Below are 21467 nucleotides of genomic sequence, written 5' to 3'. Positions count from 1 at the left end.
AACATCATAAAGGGGCCTTATTAAAAACAAAGTCCGCAACGTGAGAGAAAGTGGGATTTTTCCCCACCAAAACAAAATGAAACCTAAAAACTTGGTGATGGTGATCCAAGGCAAGAATCAACCCGAATGTGTAAGTCGTGCTCTTGCATACACAAGTTCAAATCCATACACTTCATTTTTCATGTAGTGCATGGGTAGGGTGACCAGACAGCAAATATGAAAAATCGGGATGGGGTGGGGGGTAATAGGAGCCTATATAAGAAAAAGACCCAAAAATCAGGACTGTCCCTATAAAATCGGGACATCTGGTCACCCTATGCATGGGCAGGTTCTCCAGATAAGGCTTTGTGGGGTTTTCTCTTTGGCTTCTCTAGACTTGCCGGGTCGGGTATTATTTTTGTGCTCTGATTGACCCATGTTCCGGGGTTATTTTTGCAGGGATCTGGAGATGTATAAAAGTGAAAGTGGTTAACGCAGCCAGAGTGTTAGAGAGCAGAGCACAAGCAAATGGTCTGCTTGGTGTACAGCCAGATTTCTCTAGGAAACATCTCAGACTGTGAAAAGGTAATGCAGCCTGACCAATACACAGATAAAAATGTTTCCCCTGTTTAATATAGAAGATGATGTTAATACTGTCTTGGGATGATGGACAGCTAGGGTGACCAGATAGCAAGTGTGAAAAATCAGGACCCAGGATGGGGGGTAATTGGCATCTATATAAGAAAAAGCCCCAAATATCGGGACTGTCCCTATAAAATCGGGACATCTGGTCACCCTATGGACAGCTGACTGGTAAAGTTAGATTCCATAAGAGAAGAAACTTTCTACAATACACTATGGGCCTGGTCAAAGTCCACAGAATTCAGTGGAATCTTTCCACCAACTTCTGTGGGCTTTGGCTCAGGGCCTAAGCGGGGCGGGAGGAATGTACTGCAGGCTGCTTGTTTCATTTGGGAAACAATGAGCTTATTTTGGTCCTTTAAGAAGCAGTGCTGGGCACCCAGAATATGGTAATGACTACTTGTGCATGTGCTTAGTATAACTACCCAGGGATCTGCAGGAGCCATTGTTGAGAGAGTAAAAATATGAACCAGGTAACTACCAGGCACTTGGCCCATTAAAACAGAGGAGAGAGTGTTTTAGTGGCATGTGGCATTTATACCAATTGTTGATACTAATAGGGCCAACTCCATCAGAGGTTGTGTGTGAGTAAGGTGAGTAGGGTTATTATATAAATAATCATCATAATTTGGCTTAAACTATCCAGCTGGGAAGGATCTTGTTCCCATTGAAATAAAGGAGACTGGCTCTGAATGGCAGCTTTACAGCTGCAAATACTGTGCAATCTTCCACATAATGGTAATTAGGGAGAGGGGATTGAGTTTAGTCATGTACTAGATCTTGTGGCACATTCATTTGTCAAGGGGAGGGAGCGAGAGAGGCAGCCTGCTCACAATACCAATGTATTTTTTGCGACTTGTGTGCCCTATCACTCCATGGTAATGTCCCCAGGTGATGCGACAGACAATTGATGGACAGATTGGCCTTTTCTAGGCAGAATGTCAGGGGGTTGCATGGACAGTAACCCTTGGGTTTATTCAAGGAAAATTAGTTTCCCTTTCCATGCAGAATGCAATTAACAAGAGGATTGTTTCTTGTACCTCTGATTAATCCATGCAAGTGACCGGGGAACATGAGTTGCCAGAATCATTAAAAGTGAAGTGAGCTGCCCAGAGCTGCATTAGGTTTATGCTGGGGATTCATACTTACCATTTCTGACAAGCAGGTAAGCAGGGCTCTGTCATGCTGTCAAGGAAAGAATGAATGTCAGATCAGTGAGATTGTAGAGCCTGGCAACAGCTCACCTGCGAGAAAGCATGGGGAAACCTGGCAGAGCTCACATGCTCTTCCATCACCACAAGCTGCAATGAGGTCCTACGGAGGCACCCTGGAGGTGAGAAGGTGCACCCCTGGGAAAGGTGGCACTCTGCCTATGGAAGCCAGGAACAAGCGTAATGCTTCTGGAGGCACTGGAGTAGCCTGCTCGGCCACAGCACATGCTACCTGGCCACTCCCAATGTGGGTGCAATGGAACTGTCCAGTGCACAGGCACAGTGCTTTCCCCACAATCCCTTTGAGCCTTTCAGTACTGCAGGCATTGTTAGTGGCACTCCCCCACGCAGGATGGGCTTAGCCTGCTAGTCTGGGGCAATCATGATTTGGCCCTTTAATATTCTGGAAATAAAAGGAAAACAAGCATTCACTACTCCTCCTTTTATTGTTAAAGACAGCCACAAACTCTGAGCTGTTGTAAAGCAGCAAACCTTCTCCGCACTTGCTTCCCCCATAAGGGGGCTTTGAAAGGGGCACTGCAGCCTGTTTTGCTCACAGATAGTCCTGTCAGAAATGGTCATTTGTCTCATCTAGTTGGGTCCTGTGCAATCTGCAGGGTTCCTCTCAACATAATTTCCACTAGAATCTTGCCTGTTCCTGAATCTCAGGTGCTCAAGTACCAGAGGGATGAGCACAATAGGTAGACACACACCTTACAGACTGGCTCTCTGATTTAAAATTTTTATTAAGATTATGTTAAAAAAAAAGTGAACGGTACAGAGTTTAAGCATAGAAGTTTCTGGTTATCAGGGAATAACATACAGATTATCGAGGGTGCAAAGTTTGGTTTAAGATCGGGTGGCATAAGGAATACATAATCTGCAATATCCCCAATTGGGGGTAAAAGGTTGATGGGTCAAAGTACAGACATTGAGATATGAGGGTATGAAGTTCATAAAGTGGCTATGTTCAGGTGTGGAGTATAATGAGTGGATATGATGATGAGGATGGATTGACCCTCATTTGGTGAGATTTAATGTTCAGAGAGTTTATGGTTCCAGTTCATATGATCCAATGGAGAAAGTCTCTTGGTCCCTTTCTCGTAGTGGGAGAACGATGTCACTCTGGCTCACGCTTCTTGGTACTGTCGGTGGCCAGTGATGTGCTCAATGTAGATGTCCCTGGACCATTGGGTGGTGTCTGAGACCATGAGGCACCGCATGAGCCGTGCGTAGCGTCGACCGATCCCGCAGGTCCGCAGCACACGCTCGTTGCAGGGGTCCCAGGCGCCCAGGGCTCCGACAATCAGGGCGTCCATCTGCACCTCGTAGCCCTTCGCTCTCAGGGTGTCGGCCAGGGGGGCGTACTTTTCCAGCTTACGAGCTCGGGCTTCGCGAAATGCCGGGGTCCTGTTCTCAAAGGAGACTGTGACGTCGACGAGGATGATCTTTTTCTCGGTCTCGTCAGTGACGATGTCAGGTCCTAGCTGGCTGTCGGTACCGGGGATGGTGCAGTTCACGGAGATCTCCCCCAAGCGTGGTGCGATGGCTTTCACCAGGCATTGTGGTGCAGCTGCCAGGCTCTGGAGTGGGGTTTGCAGCTGCACAGGATGTGGGGCAGGATCTCGTTGGAGTAGCCGCATTTCCTGCAACGCTTGTCTTGGTTCCCGTGGCGGACGGCTCCGTTGAGCAGGACGCAGTTGAGCCGGGCACGGTGGATGAACCGCCAGTCTGCGAAACGGGTGAAGCCACCCCTGGTGAGGAAGTGGTTGCTGGAGTCCAACTTGCTGGTCAACTCAAAGGCTTTACCCTGGTCCAGTTTACGCTTCAGGGTTTCCATGTACAGCGAGTGGATGGCAGCCTTCAGGGTCCTCTCCAGCAAGCCCCTGGCGCTTGGGGTGATGATGGTGTTGTCATCGGACTTGATCTGTGGCACCCGGACTCCCAGCTCCTGGCGCTCCTCGCACCACTCCCAGCAGCAGCTGATGCGCTTCCCCAGGCGACGTGTGGCGTTGCGAGTGCGGGACCACAGTGAAGCGATGTTGCGTCTGTCCCATCCGAATTCCCCATCCAGGGAGCCACTCAGGAAGGTGGCGATGTCCTGGTTGGAGGGGGCTCTGCCGATCCGCTTCTCTGTTGCGTCACACAGGGCGTTCGCCGCAATGTTCCTTACCGTGGCGTTGGGACATGTCAGCAGGCGGAAGGCATGGGTGATCACCGCGACGTCGCACAGATCACCCATGCGGGGGACAACGGCGCCGCCGTGCCTGTGGGCGATGTAGACCAGCTCGTTGCTGGCTCTCTGGGGAAGGAATAGTCACTTCTTCACCAGCTGCTGGATGATCTTGTCTGCCTTGTTGAGGGGCACCTTCGCCACGGCAGATCCCCTTAGGGTGAACGAGATGCGTGGGATCAGGGCGTTTATCTTCTGCCATGGTGCCAGCAGGGAGGCATCAATCTTGGCGACGTCCTGCAAGATCTCCTGGATGGTGTCCTTGGGTGTCTGCTGAACATGGAAACCTGTTGGTGTGCCCAGTTGCTGGTACGCCTGCCCCTCTGCCAGGGGGATGACGGGCTCACCCTGGATCTGGAACCCCGTTGCCTGCACCGAGTCCCATTTGCTGCTGTCAATGTGCAGAGTTGAGCACTTCTTTGCATTGAAGTGGAGCCCCATCCAGTTGGCAGCTCGGCTGGTGGCGTCTAGCATACCTTGGAGGCTCTCTGGGTCGTCCGCGGTCAGGACCAGGTCCTCCGCATAAGCCAGGATGCTCATCCTCTCACCATGGAAGTTGAAGCCATCTGGGCCGTTGGAGATAGCTCGCAGCAACGGCTCCATGGCGAGGTTAAACATGATGGGGCTGAGGGGACAGCCCTGCTTTACTCCGCTCCGGATCGGGATCTCGGCGGTCTCCCCTTCGATCGATCGTATGGTGGTGCTGCACCCCCTCCTACAGCTCTTGGATCACACGAAGGAAGTTCTCTGGCATTCCAAACTCCTGGAGCGTGGCAAAGATGTGGTCGGGGGGGGGGAGGGGCATGGACCCAAAGGCATTAGCCAGGTCGAGCCACACTACCACGCACTGCCTCCGTGCCCTTCTGGCCATTTGGATGGTCGTTTGGAGGATGAAGTTGTTCATAGCAGCCCTCGCAGGACATGAAGCCTTTCTGGATGGAGCTGATGGCTCTCCCGCTCACCGACCACTCCATGATCCTCGATGCCAGGCAGCTGGCATACAGCTTGTACATCGTGGAGCAGAGGGAGATGGGCCTCCAGTTGCTGGGGTTGTCCCGCTCACCCTTCTTGTACACCAGCACAGTCATGGTCTTCTTCCAGGAGCTGGGAGTCCGGCAGAACCGCTGGCACTGGTTGAAGAGCGTGGCAAGGACCAGGCAGCCGGGATCTCGCTTTTTCAGGAGGCTGTAGGGGATGCCGTCTTTCCCAGGCGCTGTGTTTTTTGTTTGGGAGTCTGGCGATCACTTCCTTGGGAGTACAGTCAGACTCCAGGACTCCTGCGTCGTCGACACGGGGCAGGGGGTGGAGGCACTCTGGGTGTTGTGCGTCGTTCCAGAGTACGCGGTCAAATACGTCGTGAAAGTAGCTGTAGAGATGCTCAGATGGGATCTTGCAGTAGGACGAGGGCCCAGCTAGGATTTCCCTCATGGCCTTGGAACGGTTCGCCCGGTACCGTTTTTGGATCCTGGAAGCCACTGCTGGATCGTAGCGGCGGCTGGCGTTTCTACTTCTGGCTCCCCTAGTGGTGGTGTTATGATTTGGAGCAGGCGTTCTGTGGGCAGGCGGGGCGTTCTCCTGGTTCGAACTCCTCCTGGGAGCAATTTCCGCAGACAGCTCTCGGGTGAGCCTGTCTACAAGGAGGTCGAAGTCATTAAAGGAAGCTGCCGCTTGTAGCTCCTTGGTCCAGGTGGTCTGCCACGGTGTGGCAGCCCTCACCATCGGCTGCTGGTCCTCAGGGTCCTCGACCTCATCGGGTGCAGGCTTTGAGCCTGCTGCGTGGTCGGCCTGCCATCTCTCTCGTGGGTCAGGATTCCTTTCACCTCCTTGAAAGAGCCTATTCCACTGCCCAGTTGTTCTTACTGTTAAGAGTTTGTTCTTCTCATCTAACCCCCCGCCCCCCATTAGCTGCAAGCCATTTCTCCTTGTCCTACTGTCATCTTCAACTGCCACTAATTCCCTTCCCTTCATTTACAGTGTTGTCTTGGGGGTATATATAGACTGATATAATATTTCCCTCCCCCCCTTCCAACTCTTCTCTTTTGCAGATTATATAAATCTAGCTTTCTCAGTCTCTCTTCATGTGTCTCATAACTTCTTGCTGAGCTTTTTATTTTATTTTATTTGCCCCTCTTTGCATTTTCTTTAGTTTTTCTGTATCTTTTCCCAACTGGGGCTGTCAGAACTCCTTGCTGGGGTGATCACACCATTACAAAAGGGACACGAAGCTATGTTAAGCCAGTGACACATACACACGCAGGTACACGAGTTCTGCAACATAGACAGTGCAAGATTGTTGTCATATTTGCTTACAGTCTCTGCACGCCTATTGTAATACATTGGCTTTGTGTGTATGTGTCCTGTGGAGAAGATGCCTCCAACTGGAGCAGACAGCACTGAGCTCAAGTAGGTGAGCTCTATGTTTTCAAAGCTGAAGACTGAGGGACTTTGTTTTGGCATCCTAGGGTCAGGTTGGTTCTCTATCCAGTAATTTGACTCTTGTCTGAAGCCCCTGGATTTGTTGCTCTAGTATCCAACTCTTTGCTTTGTTTTAAGATTTTGGGATGTCTTGCATATGGAAGGAGTTACATAAATCTCTATTTTGTTGCATCTTATTCTGTGGCATTCATGGAAGACAAATGCAGCAGCAGCAAATTCAAAGAAAAATGCAAAAATTACTTGATATATCATTAAAATCTGTCTTAAAATATCTAACTGTGGCTGAGAAGCACACAAGATAGGTTGTCTTGACTTCCAATACAGACAAATACTCTATGAAGAAGCAATTACAGAAGAATTAGTAGCAGATCAATATGCAAGAATCAAAAAAGTTAGGGATGGGGAAAAACCCATGAGCTCATCCAGTCCAGCTTTTTGTTTGGATTGTTACCTACAGAGGCAGACTGCTATCCTTACCCAGTTGAAAAGGGATAATGCGCTAAAATTCGACCACTCAGTCTCTTCTGCAACAAAGACAAACAGTGACAAAACCCAGAGATAGGGAATGATGGCCAAGATAGCTCAATGTACCCATCAAAATGAGCTTCCTTAGACCACATCATAACACAAAGGCAGACAAAATGATACATAATATCCAATTTTGCTTCTTTGACTCCTGGTGCCGCAGGGTAAATAGCATGTTCATGATCACAGGTAAAACCAGGGTGCAGGAGGACCTCCACTTTTACATGAAATGAAAGATCTGGTGCAGCATCCCACATTCCATAAAGGTCTTAGCAATTAGCAGCTCCAGCTAAGTATGGAAATACAGCTGAACAGATTAAAACAAACACATAAGGACTAAAGCTCTGCTGGTTGAAGGTTAAGGGGAAAACCCTGCTCATCTTACTCAAACGAGTAGGCCTGTTGTCTCAAGGGGACTATTGACACAAATAAGTCCTAAGTCTGTCTAACCATGAGATATCAGAGGAGCCAGCTGGGAACCCTCTGGTGCTTAGCTGAAGTCTTTGGTCTTAATTCCCCATTGACTTGCACTTCGTATTATCATTCACACCAATCCAGAGTGAGGTGTGACAAAGTTCTTCCTCTGACTTGGTGGGTTCTGCGCTTTCTGGTGGATTTGCTCGCCTCAGAGGTTTTCGGCAGTCCTCAGTTTGGCTCCTTTTGTTAGTGGCACAAACCTGCCGTTCACTCAGCTAACCTCATCATTGGCCAGCATGGGGAAAAGGAGGAGAACAATCCCCTGCAGTCCCACCTAATGGGTCGGGGGACAGGCCAGAGACCTTCCCCTCTGGTGGGACCCACAGTCCAGATCAACTCCTCTTATATCAAATAGGGAGTTGGGAGGATAGGGGGAACCCGGGCCCGCCCTCTACTCCGGGTTCCAGCCCAGGGCCCTGTGGATTGCAACGGTCTTTAGTGTCTGTAACAGCTGCGTGACAGCTACAACTCCCTGGGCTACTTCCCCATGGCCTCCTCCCAACACCTTCTTTGTCCTCACCACCGGACCTTCCTCCTGATGTCTGATAATGCTTGTACTTCAGTTCTCCAGCAGTAAGCCTACTCACTCTCAGCTCCTTGCACACCTCTTGCTCCCAGCTCCTCGCACGCCCCTCACTGACTGCAATGAGGTCCTTTTTAAACCAAGTGCCCCGATTAGCCTGCCTGTCTTGATGGATTCTAGCAGCTTCTTAATTGGCTCCAGGTCTCCTAATTAGCCTGCCTGCCCTAATTGGTTCCAGCAAGTTCCTGATTGTTCTGGAACCACCCCTGTTACCTTACCCAGGGAAAAGGGACCTGCTTAATCTGAGGCTAATATATCTGCCTTCGATCACTCTCCTGTAGCCATCTGGCCTGACCCTGTCACAGAGGGTAAAATGATACCAAACCAGAACAGCAGCATTTTACACTCCCTTTGCACAAGTGTAAAACAACACAACAGAGTGCAAGATAGGGGAGAATCGGGCCCTCTGGCTTATTTACAGATTTTCTTACATTTGAAATATGTTGTTTCTGTGCATATTCTGTAGGCTCAAAGCATCAACTCATATAATCTGGTGCTTTATATAATCAAGGATGAAAACAAGTAAGAGAGGATAACAACAGGAATAAAACTGATCCCTGAAATAATGCCCCCTTAACAAGTTGATGCTGGAGAACAGGTTTGACACCAATAGCTGAAGAAGATGAAAAAACACAACTAAACCTGAAGTCTGTTTGATATAAATTGGATTTGAATCAATGTGCAGTTGTTCAACCGAAACCCACACGTCTCTAGCTGCATTCATTCAGAAGGGGAAACAATGGCAAGCGTTTTATGTGCAGACCTACAGAAATAGCACCAATTAGCCAGCCTGGATCAATTCACTGGTTACAAACTTGTTACAAGTTAACTTCAGTAACAGCAGCTGCTGTCAAGAGACTTTTCCCCCCCAAAATAAGATTATTATAAAGAACAAAAAATGTCCAAGTGGTAGAGAAATTCAGTTATCTCGGGGGGTGAAAAAAGATTTCTGAATGTTTCAGTAAGGAGCAAAGAAATGAGATGGTAAATTGCCAGAGATGTTCACACCATTGTGAACAGACAATTCAGAATTTGGCCAGTTTCCAGGCAACAGTACCCCCTTCCTGCACACATGAAAGTTTGTGCCAAACTGGCCACTGGCCATTTCTTTGGTTTTAAATGATGGTGGAATTTTGCTTCAATTCCAAGTGGGCTATTGTCTACCCTTAATTAAAATGCCCCATCATGTTGTTTCCTCGTAAGAAGAAATACCCTGTTAATGCCCTAAACAATTGCAAGGCTAAATGGCACAACCAGCAGAACACTGTGGCTACTGCTCCCAGCGACACACCCCAGAAACCAAGGAAAAGGGACAGGCTACTTGCCAAGGTTACACAGTTGCACATCTATAGGCTTTACAAATATTTATTGAGCCATTTGTTTAGAAACTGTTACAAACCCCTGTCAAAGGAAATCTTTGTCCTAGAGACAAAGCCAATTGTCTTTGCCAATTGGCTGCTTGTTACATGCCAGTCATTTTGTAGGGAGAGGGGGAAAGAATTATTCTGTTTATTTTTTCATTATTAGCTCTTTATGGGACGAAGGCCATTTCACCGCTGTTCTTGTCCTTCCATTCATCCACCAATCCCCATCTCCACTGTAGGGCAAAGCCTTCTTCTGTTCATCATACTGGAGGATTTGGCTGGGAGTTCACCCCACTGGCCTGTGTGCAAATTGGTGAGGATGCCCAGTGTGATACTGTTAGTCAATCTTCTGCCTATTGGCCTCATAACCAACATTGAAGCTGCCAGGGCCTGTCAACCTCCACTGTCATAATTCGGAATGTATCTGGCTTGTTTCCATTCACTTGCAGGGGGTATCTGACTCAAATTTCCCATTTTATTTACAGTCATCAGCTTGTGCTTTCTATTTTGCATCAGTTCCAATCATTTAGACATGTCACAAAATAAGAGAATGAGACAGACTTGTTATTTAGAGACTAAGGATAATCTCTAGGCTGAATCAGTGTTGTTTAATTTGCAGTTAACCACACATAATGGGCCTCATAAGCCTGAACGTCATGGAAAGAGAAAGGTTATAACTTAACATTTCTTTTAAAAAAAACAACACCCACTGAAAATACTCTGCAGTCTCTGATGGCATAGTTAACATCACAAATGGTGAGTTAGTCCCTTGGAAAGATCTGGGTTCACAGCTCAAATCTCTCTCTTTAATGAGATAATCCAAACACTTGACTCTATCCACTCCAGATTTTGTGGGAAATCTGCATCCAGATTTTGAATCCATATAACCCACTCTCAATTCCTGAAATTTAAGAGCATTCAGATCCAGGATTTTGATGCAGTCTACTGTAGAGATATTAACTTATTGGTTCAGGCTCATCTGAGGTTTTGATTCAAGCCACTTTCTAATGAACATAGCTGGGGCTGTAGATGACAGGATGGAGTGGCTGGATGTGGTTTATAGGGCAGTGCTTGCTGGTGGGTGGCAAGTGCTTTGGCAGTGACTGGGTAGCTTTAGTCGGCTCAATGAGGGGACAGTGTGGGAGGCCATAAGTAACAAAGAGGAGTGACTAATGGTACTCTGTGTGTTGACAGTAAATGTGGAGACATGGGCCCAAGAATCTGTGCGCGTCCCCAGTAAAAACAGGTTTGATGTCTAATAGTCCAACAGACACAGTGTCAGGAAAATATTCCCCCAAATGAGGTCATATTGACAATGGAACATTGTGCTTAGGGGAGGCTCCGTTACTGGAGAAGTTAATGAGTTGATTGGTGAAAACATGTAGAGAGGTTCATTGTAGCAGAGAATCCTGCACCTCTGGAGGAATATGGGCCCAGAGATCTTTTCCAGCCCCATGGGCTCAGAGACCCTGTGGTCTAGCAATTACAGCAAAGGACTGGGAGTCAAAAGGAAACTGAGATCAAATTCACTGAGTGATCCAGGTCACCCCTTTTTGCCTCAGTAACCTTCCCCCATCTGATACAGGAACCTCGCTACAGACGTGACACTGCTTCTGAGCTCGGCTTTCCTCACGTTACACATATGGCTCATATTGCACCCAGATCTCCAGAGGAGTCATGAAGAAAGAAATTACACAGCATACAGTCTCATTCATTGTAAATAATTTTCCCTCAAGCCTTCAACTGATGCGGTTTGTTTACCTTTAACCACAATAATTATTAGCTGCTTGAACTGAATTTGTAACAATAATAAAAATATGTCATCATCTATATAGAGCCATAAATGCACCTAGCACTAATGAAACTTTGCAAGTACTCTTCAGTATTCATTCACTGGTTAAGCCTCATAACATCCCTGAGAAGGAGGTATTGTACCAACTGCATAGCTGGGCACACTGAGGCGCACAGAGGTGACATGATTTGCCCAAGGTTCCACAGAGACTTAGTGGAATAGTACCGAAGAGTCTTGACTCCTTCCTAGTCGGTTGCTCTAAGCACTAGGTCACGTTGTTTCTCTAACCTGTAAATGGTAGAAGCTTAGTGTCCTCTTGGCCTTCCTGAGTCCTGTAGCTGGGCTTGTCCACCCAAGTCATCCAAAAACCTAAAGAACCTCTTTTTCTCTCTTGCCTTCCAAGAACATGCTCAGCCTTTAGAAAAGAAAGAGTCTCCTGGATACAATTATACAGATTCCATTATATTGCATATTTCACAGCACCATCCGCTGCATTTGAAAGTTCTTTCATTATTTCAGCTGCTGGCTGGGTAATTAAAAGCTTCTGAAAAGCTCCAGCATACTCTAGAGAGCAAAATACAGACTCTGTCCCTCCTCCAAGCCCTCCAGGGCCTCCTGCTGCCAGGGGAGGGGAAGCTGGCAGCTGTTTATATACCAGAACGAGTGCCCTGTGGTGATGGGCTGGGTGCTGAGAACCATGATGGCCCTGGTTGTTTATTTCATTCACTGCTAGGCTAAAGCCTTTTAAGATGACGGGAAATGAACAGCAGAGCAGAAACCAGCAGCTTTGCCCCAACTTTAATGGCCAAAAAAAAAATGATATACTGATAATTTTCCATCGGTGAGTCTGTGAAAATGATCAAGACTGAGGCACCAAGTGTTAACTGTGCTGCCATAGGTCTCACTTAATTGCTCCTACAGACAGTTGGCTTAGATTGATTGGAGCAGGCAGTTGGCTATGGTACAGAAAGCTTTACTCTGTACCAAACACACATGGAGCTAGGTGCTGAAAAGGACCACACTGGCTCCCCTCTAAAGCTGCAGTGCTCTGGCCATTGGAAATACTGGACATAACAGCAGGCCTCTGTCATTCTCTAGGGGTTCAGTCCTAGAAGGTGCTGAGCATTGTGGCCCTCCCTAAGCACTCAAACACATATAACTTCAGTCCTGTAAGCAGTCCCATTGAAGTTCATGCTTAAAGTTGAGCACATGCATAAGTGCTTTGCTGGATCAGGGCCAGAGTGCCCATCATCTTGCACCATTGAGGTCTAGTTACTTCTATGTCCCGCATCACTGTAGTGTCTGAGCACCACACAAACACTAGTGGGTTTATCCTCACACTAGAGAGAGCTCAACATTTCGGATTTCTCATTGTGGTAGAAATTTTCTGATTGTTCCTGAAAAAACAATTAAAAATAAATAAATAAGACAACAGTTTTTGAAAACCCACATTGCCTAATTTTCAGTTTTGGTTTGTTAATGGGAAATTCTGGGGTGGTGGGGGAGGAATATTTTATTTTTAAATTTTCTGTGAAAAATATTTTTCACCAGCTCTAGTTCCCAATCATCCTAGCAAGTAGGTGTGTACTAGTCTCCTCATTCTACAGATGGAAAACTGAGGTTTAGCCAGACTAAGGGACTTGCCCTAGATGACACAGGAAGCCTGTAATAAAGCTGGTAATTTAATCCAACCTCCTGAGTCCCAGCCCCGTGCCTTAGCCACAAATCCGTCGGTACAAAAAGTTTATGCATTGTGTAGTGACCTAATGGGGAAAGCATTAGCTCCCTATCACCACCACAAATGACACTGATCAACGGATGGGGGCAGCCATGGTTAGGACAGACCTGTTTGACCCCATCTAATTATCTCTCTCTTCCTTATGCAGGATTGTTCTCTTCAGTATGTTCACCAATGCAGTCAAGCGTTGAATTGCTGAACTGCATGTCTGACTTGGGATAGCAGCACTCGGTATCGTTTCTGCACTTTTGAAACTAGGCATGAAAGAGCCACAATGTTGATGAAGCCAAGTCAAGAGGAGCTGGAGTAGAATCTTCAAATCACTGGACTGCATCCCTGTACAAGCAATTAAACTACATCTTTCCTTCCCAACACCCCCATATCTCATTAGTCATGGTGGACAAGGAAGCCCTGCTGGATGATTCCTTTAGCTTTACAGGGCTTGGCTCCCTCACAGAGGCAGAGCAGAGCTGAACTTATGCCAAGCCAGATACCCAGCTTCAGCTTTCGTAAGCCCTCACCAGCCCATGCAAAGTGTGACTTCAACAGTTCATTTTTCTCCAAAACTCAGTCTTCTCTGTGGTTTTGGGACAAGCCTCTTTTCTCCCCCGGCATGAATCCCGATCCCCCGCAGAGCTCACGGAGCACAGAATCCTAGCGGGGAGGGGAGAAGAGTGAATGTTAATGGTAAAATAGATTCATATTTGATGTGATGGGCCATATTCTCTTCATTGGCTCCAGAGGGGTTGTCACTGAGATCAGAATTTAAAGCCGTATGGGATTTTGCAAAAATCACCCTATTTAGTCACAGTTCAGTATATGTTTCCTATATGCTTCTCCCCATGTTCTTTATTACTGAGGCATGTTCATGAAAACAGGATCCACATTTCTTAGGAGTTCAGTTATCTGCTCCTGCTAGTTATTCCCCATCCTGAGCCCCTTACTTCTCTGCCTGTGACATAATAATCGCCTCCATGGCAACCAATTATGATGTCACAAACAGAGGGTCTGAAGTGCCACCCAAGGGACTTTGCATCTGAAGAAGTGAGGTTTTTACCCACGAAAGCTTATGCCCAAATAAATCTGTTAGTCTTTAAGGTGCCACCAGACTCCTTGTTGTTTTTGTAGATACAGACTAACACGGCTACCCCCTGATACTAAACAGAGGCTCGGGACATCAGGTAGGTGGAATAAGCTGGAGGATCGGATTAGCACCTCAGAAATGCAAATCCCAATTTGTCAAGTAAATTTCCTTAGGATTAAAGGAGGAGTGAAGAGAAATGCACCAGCTGTGTGCTACACACACAGAATGGTTTTCAAATGCCATCAGACGTCTTTCAAAGTCCCTTGGGTGGCACTGGCAACTCTGCCATGCTCACCTCATTATGAAAGGTGCTTTAGAAGTCCCTCTTGAACCTGAGGTGCCATAGCTGCTGCATGTGTTAATGCATTCAGTCTGATCTGGGGGGCGATTGTTACAGTGAGTGGGACTTGTAGTCTTTGCAGTTCAGAGCAATGCTCAGTCACTGAACTCCAGGCAGAGGCAGGCAGGAGAGGAATAAGCCAGAGTATTTTTCTTTCTACCTGCCCTGTGCCAGGATCCTGGGGTACTACATCATGAACACAGTTCGATGGTGTGTGCCTACAGCAGCTTAACATAGAGATTCCCTGGGTGCTGCTAAGAAAAATCCAATATCTTTCCCTTTATTAAATTTTCCTGAGATCCCTTTACATTTGGAAACTATTTGGGGTTGCCTAACAGTGATTCTCATAGTGCAGAATCCCAGGGCATGTGGCAAGATGTCCCTCTAAGAAAGGTGTCATGTCATAACCAGAAGGATTAGGGAAAAATAAAGTAACTCCTCACTTAACGTAGTTATGTTCCTGAAAAATGCGACTTTAAGTGAAATGATGTTAAGTGAATCCAATTTCCCCATAAGAATTAATGTAAATGAGGGGGTTAGGTTCCAGGGAATTTTTTTTCACCAGACAAAATACTATATTTTATATATATACACACACACAGTATAAGTTTTAAACAAGCAATTTAATACTGGTACACATTGTGAAGCTTGGTTGAGGTGGAGGAGTCAGAGAGTGGGATATTTCCCTGGGAATGCCTTATTGCTAAATGATGAACTAGCAATTGGCTGAGCCCTCAAGGGTTAACTCTCACAGTCTACAAGGCAGCAGGACTGGAGGGAAGGGAGACAGCATTGCAGACAGAGACAAAGACACACACTGTGTGTGAGAGAGAGAGATGTGCATTTCCCCTTTAAGTACACTGCCTTGTTAATTAGATCAGCTTGCTGAGACCGCAGCTGCTGCTGCCAGCAAGTTCCCTCTGTCCTGAGCCCTGTCCTGTGTCCCCCCTGTTCTATGGAAGATGGGGTAAGCGGGGTGCAGGAGCAGGGGGGAGCGGGACACCCTGACATTAGCCCCCGCTCTTCCTCCCCTCCCCTCCCCCCCACACAGCAAGCAGGAGTCTCGGGGAGCAGCTCCAAGGCAGAGGGACAGCTGCAATTGCTAGCCTGCTGAGCAGCTGCTGCACAGGGAACTTAGGGGAGCAGGAAGCTGATAGGGGAGCTGATAGGGGGGCTGCCGGTCCACCCTGGCTCCAAGCCCCCACCAGCTAGCTGCAACGAGCTGCTCTTCCTGCAAGCAGTGGACAAAGCAGGCGGCTGCATTGCACAACTTTAAACAAGCATGTTCCCTAATTGATCAGCAACATAACAACGAAACAACGTTAACCAGGACGACTTTAAGTGAGGAGTTACTGTATCCAAAGTGGAACCACCTTTACCAGGGCAGGAGAAGAGCCAAAGATTCCATGAAGTCCAGCAGAGACCTCAGACTGCACATCTAATTTACCTGTTCAGTACACTGTTATTACAGTGCTGGGGAGCTACAGAAAATCCTAATGTAAGGCAGATGGAAAGATAGAAATAAGAGAAATCAGTGCTCCAGACACGCTTATGTTCAGGGTTATAAAGTGCAACGCCATCTGTATGTGACAGCTGCACTGTGCCAGTGGTATTGGCCCTGATTCTGCGATATGCTGACATCTCAGAGTGCTGAGTATCACAGATTCCCACCAAAGAACTGAGGTCCCTGAGCACCCCGTGAGATGATCAGTTTCCTAGTCATGAGAGCTGTGCTGTTTCTTCAATGTGCTCAGAAAGTTCACCATGCAGACATTACGCTTCTCTTTAATTCAATATGTAATAGATTAAACCATTTAAACAGGTGGTAATAACCATATATGAGAATAGAGTGCTTCTCCCTCTTGGGTTCCTTTCAGTTTTAGCATCTTAAGGTAGATAGAACCTGATCCTGGGCAACACTTCCATTGGCATCAGTGGGAGTAGGATATGGACCTAGATATTTTTTTAAGAATAGTCCACCAACAATACCCCCCTCAATGCAAATGGAATTGCCAAGACCATGTGAATGGCTATTACTGAGATCTAGGAGCTGATTAGCCTCAAGCTTCGGGCCATTGTGGCCGGATAGGGCCACGTCACATCTCTAATCCTTTTCAGTGTTCAGTCAGGATGGAATTCTCATTGGAATTTTGTCCCCTGTTTTTAGGCTTAAAAAGAGTCAGTAGCTCAGCTCAGCCATGAACTTTCTGCATAACCTTCAGTAAGCCATGTGACCGCGCTTGCCTCAGTTTCCTCAGCTGTAAAATGGAGAAAATGATACACAGGGATATTGTGAAGCTTAACTGATTAGCATTTGTTTGTAAAGCACTTTCAGCTCCTTAGCTGGAATGTTCCAAGTTCAAAGCATAGTTATTATTAATTTTTTATTATTAAAGTCCTAATTACATTTACAATTATACACAAAAAGATACTCATTAAAATGAAATAATTGTTGTTGCTTAGTTCTGTTGACTATACATTTGTAAATTTAAAAAGATAATTACTTAGTATCATTTGTAATAATAATTCGCAATTACTACCTTCTACGTGTTTTAGAAATATTAACTAACCCTCATAATTCCCATTAAGTTAGTATTATTATGTCCTTTTTAAAGACAGAGACACCAAGGTAAAGAGAGGTGAAGCAACTTGCAACCAAGGTCACAGAAAGAAGCAATTTCAGAGGTGGGATTAGAACTCAGGAGTTCCTTACTCCCACTCCCCTGCTTAGAGCACTAGATTGCACCCCTTAGCCAAGTTTTTCCTACTCTTGCATTCAGCCTGTGAAATAGTTTCTTGCTCTATAGGCTTATCTGTTGCGTCAGCATGTGTGGCTGCAAGTACACAGCCCAGTTAGGAGCATAATTGCAATTTGGGTGCCCATTGAGTATCTCAGTCTGACTCCACCTACCCCACTCCTACTAACTGGAGAACACAGTATGTGACCTTAGACTTCCAGGAGGAGACCAGTTCATTTGCATTATTTCCATAACAAGTACAGGCTGATCCAAACAAAGTTTGGCTCAGGATCTACATATTTCCAAGGTTGGTAGGTGTTCAAAGCCAGGATTTTGGTTTGGACTCATCTCTAGTAATAACTCTATAACTATTTCATCTCACATACAATGTGTTTACATGAGCTGAAGCAGCAGCAGATTACAATATGATCACACAGATCAGTTCATAGACTCTATGACTAGAAGGGACCATCGTGATCATCTAGTCTGACCTCCTGCACATTGCAGGCCACAGAACCTCACCCACCCACTCCTGTAACAGACCCCTAGCCTCTGGCTGAGTTACTGAAGTTCTCAAATCATGATTTAAAGACTTCAAGTTACAGAGAATCCACCATTTACACTAGTTTAAAACTGCAAGTGATCCTGCCCCATGCTGCAGAGGAAGGCAAAAAAAAAACCCTAGGGTCTCTCTCTGCCATCTGAGTGCCATACTCTGAAGAGGCAGCTTCTAGAACTCACTTCTTTTCTACCAGTACCCCCACCCCCGCCACTTGCCGATAGTAGTTTTGGGATAGATCGAGGCCGGTCGTGTTAAGCCTTGCTCTATCCCTGGTGGAAGACAGCATGCTACAAATGGAGAATTATCAAGCTCATGGACTAAAAGCAAAATCACTCTAGTTTTCTCTGTCTGGAGGGTTCAAAAACAAGGAAACGGGCTGATGCATCACAGTTAGTACATCTTCCTGCCTGGTGATGCAAGACCCAATGGTAATCCAGTTAGTCACAGACTCCCAGGCATCATTGATTCATGCAGATCACAAACAGCCATGATCAGCCTGTCCTGTTTACATCCTTTAACTTATTTTTGTGGGAGAGGGGAGTAGGTTGATTGGATTTTATTTTTATTTTCTGCAATATTTTTAGGTAGACACACAGTAATCTTTAATGTGTCAGACAGTCTTGCTACTCTGCAGAAGATGCCAGAGGATGATGCAGGGTCTTATTTCCATCTCAGTGGTCCCCTAAAGGAGATCCAAAACTAGGGTTGCCAAGTGTCTGGTTTTTGACTGGAAGACCTGCTCAAAAAGCAACCCTGGCGGCTCCAGTCAGCACCACTGACTCTCTGCCCGACTCCTCGCGGCTCCCGGGAAGCGGCTGGCATGTCCAGCTCCTAGGCAGAGGGGCGGCCAGGGAGACTCTGCATGCTGCCCCAGCCTGGAGCACCGGCTCTGCAGCTCCCATTGGCTGAGAACCATGGCCAATGGGAGCTGCAGGGGTGGCGCCTGCGGGCATGGGTGGCATGCAGAGCCAGAGGGACATGTTGCCGCTTCCCAGGAGCCACCTGAGGTAAGCGCCACCCAGAGCCCACACCCCAACCCCCTGCCCCAGCCATGAGCCCGCTCCTGCACCCAAACTCCCTCTCAGAGACTGCACGCCCTCCCACACCCCAACCCCCATCCCAGCCCTGAGCCCCCTCCTGCACTCTGAACCCCTTGATCCCAGCCTGGTACCCCCTCTTGCACCCCAAAACCCTTATCCCCAGCCCCACCCCAGAGCCCTCAATCCCTCCCACATCCCAAACCCCACCTCAGAGCTCCCTCCTGCACCCTGAACCTCTCATTTCTGGCCCCACCCCAGAACCCACACCCCCACTCCAGAGCCTGTACCCCCTCTCACACCCCTGCCCCAGTCTGGAGCTCCCTCCCACACTCCGAACCCCTTGGCTCTGCCCCCCGCCCAGAGCCCCCTCCTGCACCCCAAACCCCTCATCCCTGGCCCCACCCTACAGCCCACTCCCCAGCCAGAGCCCTCATCCCCTCTCCCTGCCCCAGCCTGGTGAAAATAAGTGAGTGAGGAAGGGTGGTGGAGAGCGAGCGATGGAGGGAGGGGGGTGGGGCCTTGGATAAGGGACAGGGCAGGGGTGGGGCTTCAGGAAAGGGGTGGGGCAGGGAGTAGGGCAAAGGTGTTCGGTTTTCTGCAATTAGAAAGTTGGCAACCCTATCCAAGACCTTGAGAGCCGTGGTGGGGTTGAAAGTTAAGAATCCTGCTCTCATTTACACAGGTCATAATCCAGAGTAATTTCCTTGATTTCAGTCTTGTTACTAGGGATTTTCACCAGTTTCAGTAAGAGCATAATCTGGCCCTGTTGCATACAGGTATATGAATACATAACATGAACATATATTAATAGCACACGTTAATATAAATTCCAGAAAAGAGGGCAAATTAAGAGGCCAACATGAATAATGATCATGATCATCAATTTATATTACAGTAGTGCCTAAAATGTACTAGATGTTGCACAGACAAGTAAGAAGAGAGACTCTGCCCTGAAGAGCTCACAATACAAAAAACCACACAAATGTAGGATGCAAGGAAACAGATACAACATACAAGCAGAGGGACGAATTGAGAAGCCCTTACTCACTCTGGTGAGCAGTTATCCATCCACTGATTTCAGTGGGACTCCTCGTTTGAGCAGCTGCTCACCAGAGAGTAATGCTTTCACTGTCTAGTCCAGAGCGATGCTAGGCATGTTAATTTCAGCTAAAGAATCATGAACTTTTTTTCTCTCTTTCCCATTGTCCCACCACCTGCCTGTTGTTAATTGCTATTAATTTTAGGGAGGTTATTGTTCTGTTGAAAGGTTCTACTTTCATTCTTACCTATTTTTTAATCCTTGCCTGTTGTCTTTATAATTTTTTAAATGTTAAACATTTCCTACGTTCAATATTTAGTTATTTTTAAGCCTTACCCCATTCTATTTATTTTGATAAAACTTGCCAATATACTGTTTTTAAAAACCACAGTGCATCCTTATTTTCATTTTTTGACTCTTACATAGTTTCTATTTTAGTTGCCTTTTAACCACTCACTACTTTTGTGTCATTTCTGAGTTTTGTTTTTTTCTTTTTTGGCACATGCGTATTATCTAATCCCCCTGAGGATAATAATATTCTCATACATTCCCCACTCCAAAATCTGGGAGGTTTTATGCCCTTCAGACATTGATCCTTTACACTTTCATCCCATTTCCAGCTTTCCCCTAAAGAAATACCAATGTCCAGTGAGTGATCTAATAAATCTTTACACATTGTCTCAGACTCCATTTGTGCAGCCATGACATAATTGAAAGTGCTAGATGACAAATTACACCTCTACCCCGATATAATGCTGTCCTCAGGAGCCAAAAAATCTTACCGTGTTATAGGTGAAACCACATTATATCAAACTTGCTTTGATCCGCCGGAGTGTGCATCCCCGCCCCCCCGGAACACTGCTTTACCACGTTATATTTGAATTCGTGTTATATTGGGTTGCGTTATATCGGGGTAGAGGTGTATCTCCCTTTAGTTCCCAGCAAAAGAAGATCAGAATGCAGAGAGTCTTTAAGACAGATCCTGAAAGAACCCAGTTATGACTCACAATGGAAAGGAAAGAGGGGGTCTCTCCTCTCTCTAATACTGGATCCCTCTGCCTAGGACTGATTCTCCTGCTCTATCCAAGCTGAACCTTAATGCTTCTCCAGGAAAGATTCAAGTAGCTATAAATGAAGGACACACATAATTTGACTGCCATATCAAACCCAGAGTCAAGAGGGAGAGATGGAGTTTGCCAATTCATGGTAATCCATTTCATACTTGATTTCACACAATCTGATGCCTCTTTAGATTCAGAGTTGGGATTGGTATGCTATCTGGGCAAAACAGTCTTTCCCGGCCCTGGAGATTATAGGGTTAACACGGATTTACTAGTGAGCTAGCACCAGAGATTATAGGGTTAATCTTGACCTATGCAAAGTAGAAGCACCAGAGATTAGGTTAACAGTTAACACTGAAGAAGTGAGGTTCTTACCCAGGAAAGCTTATGCTCCCAATACTTCTGTTAGTCTTAAAGGTGCCACAGGACCCTCTGTTGCAGTTAACAGTGACTCATTCAGTGAACCAGCTTCAGAGATTTTAGGGTTAACACCAGCTGAGTCACTGAACCAGCCTCAGAGATTGTAGGATTAAATAAATGAACAGTCCATAAAGGAACTGGCACCAAACATGAGAAGCTTGAATCTCTCTTTCTCTGTAATGTAATTTGTCTGCTTCTTGGAG

Source organism: Terrapene carolina, unplaced genomic scaffold (genome assembly GCF_002925995.2).
Source record: "Terrapene carolina triunguis isolate 2854851 unplaced genomic scaffold, T_m_triunguis-2.0 Scaffold96, whole genome shotgun sequence".
Lineage (NCBI taxonomy): Eukaryota > Metazoa > Chordata > Testudines > Emydidae > Terrapene > Terrapene triunguis.
The sequence above is the reverse complement of the archived record's forward strand: the minus strand, read 5'-3'. Positions refer to the sequence as shown.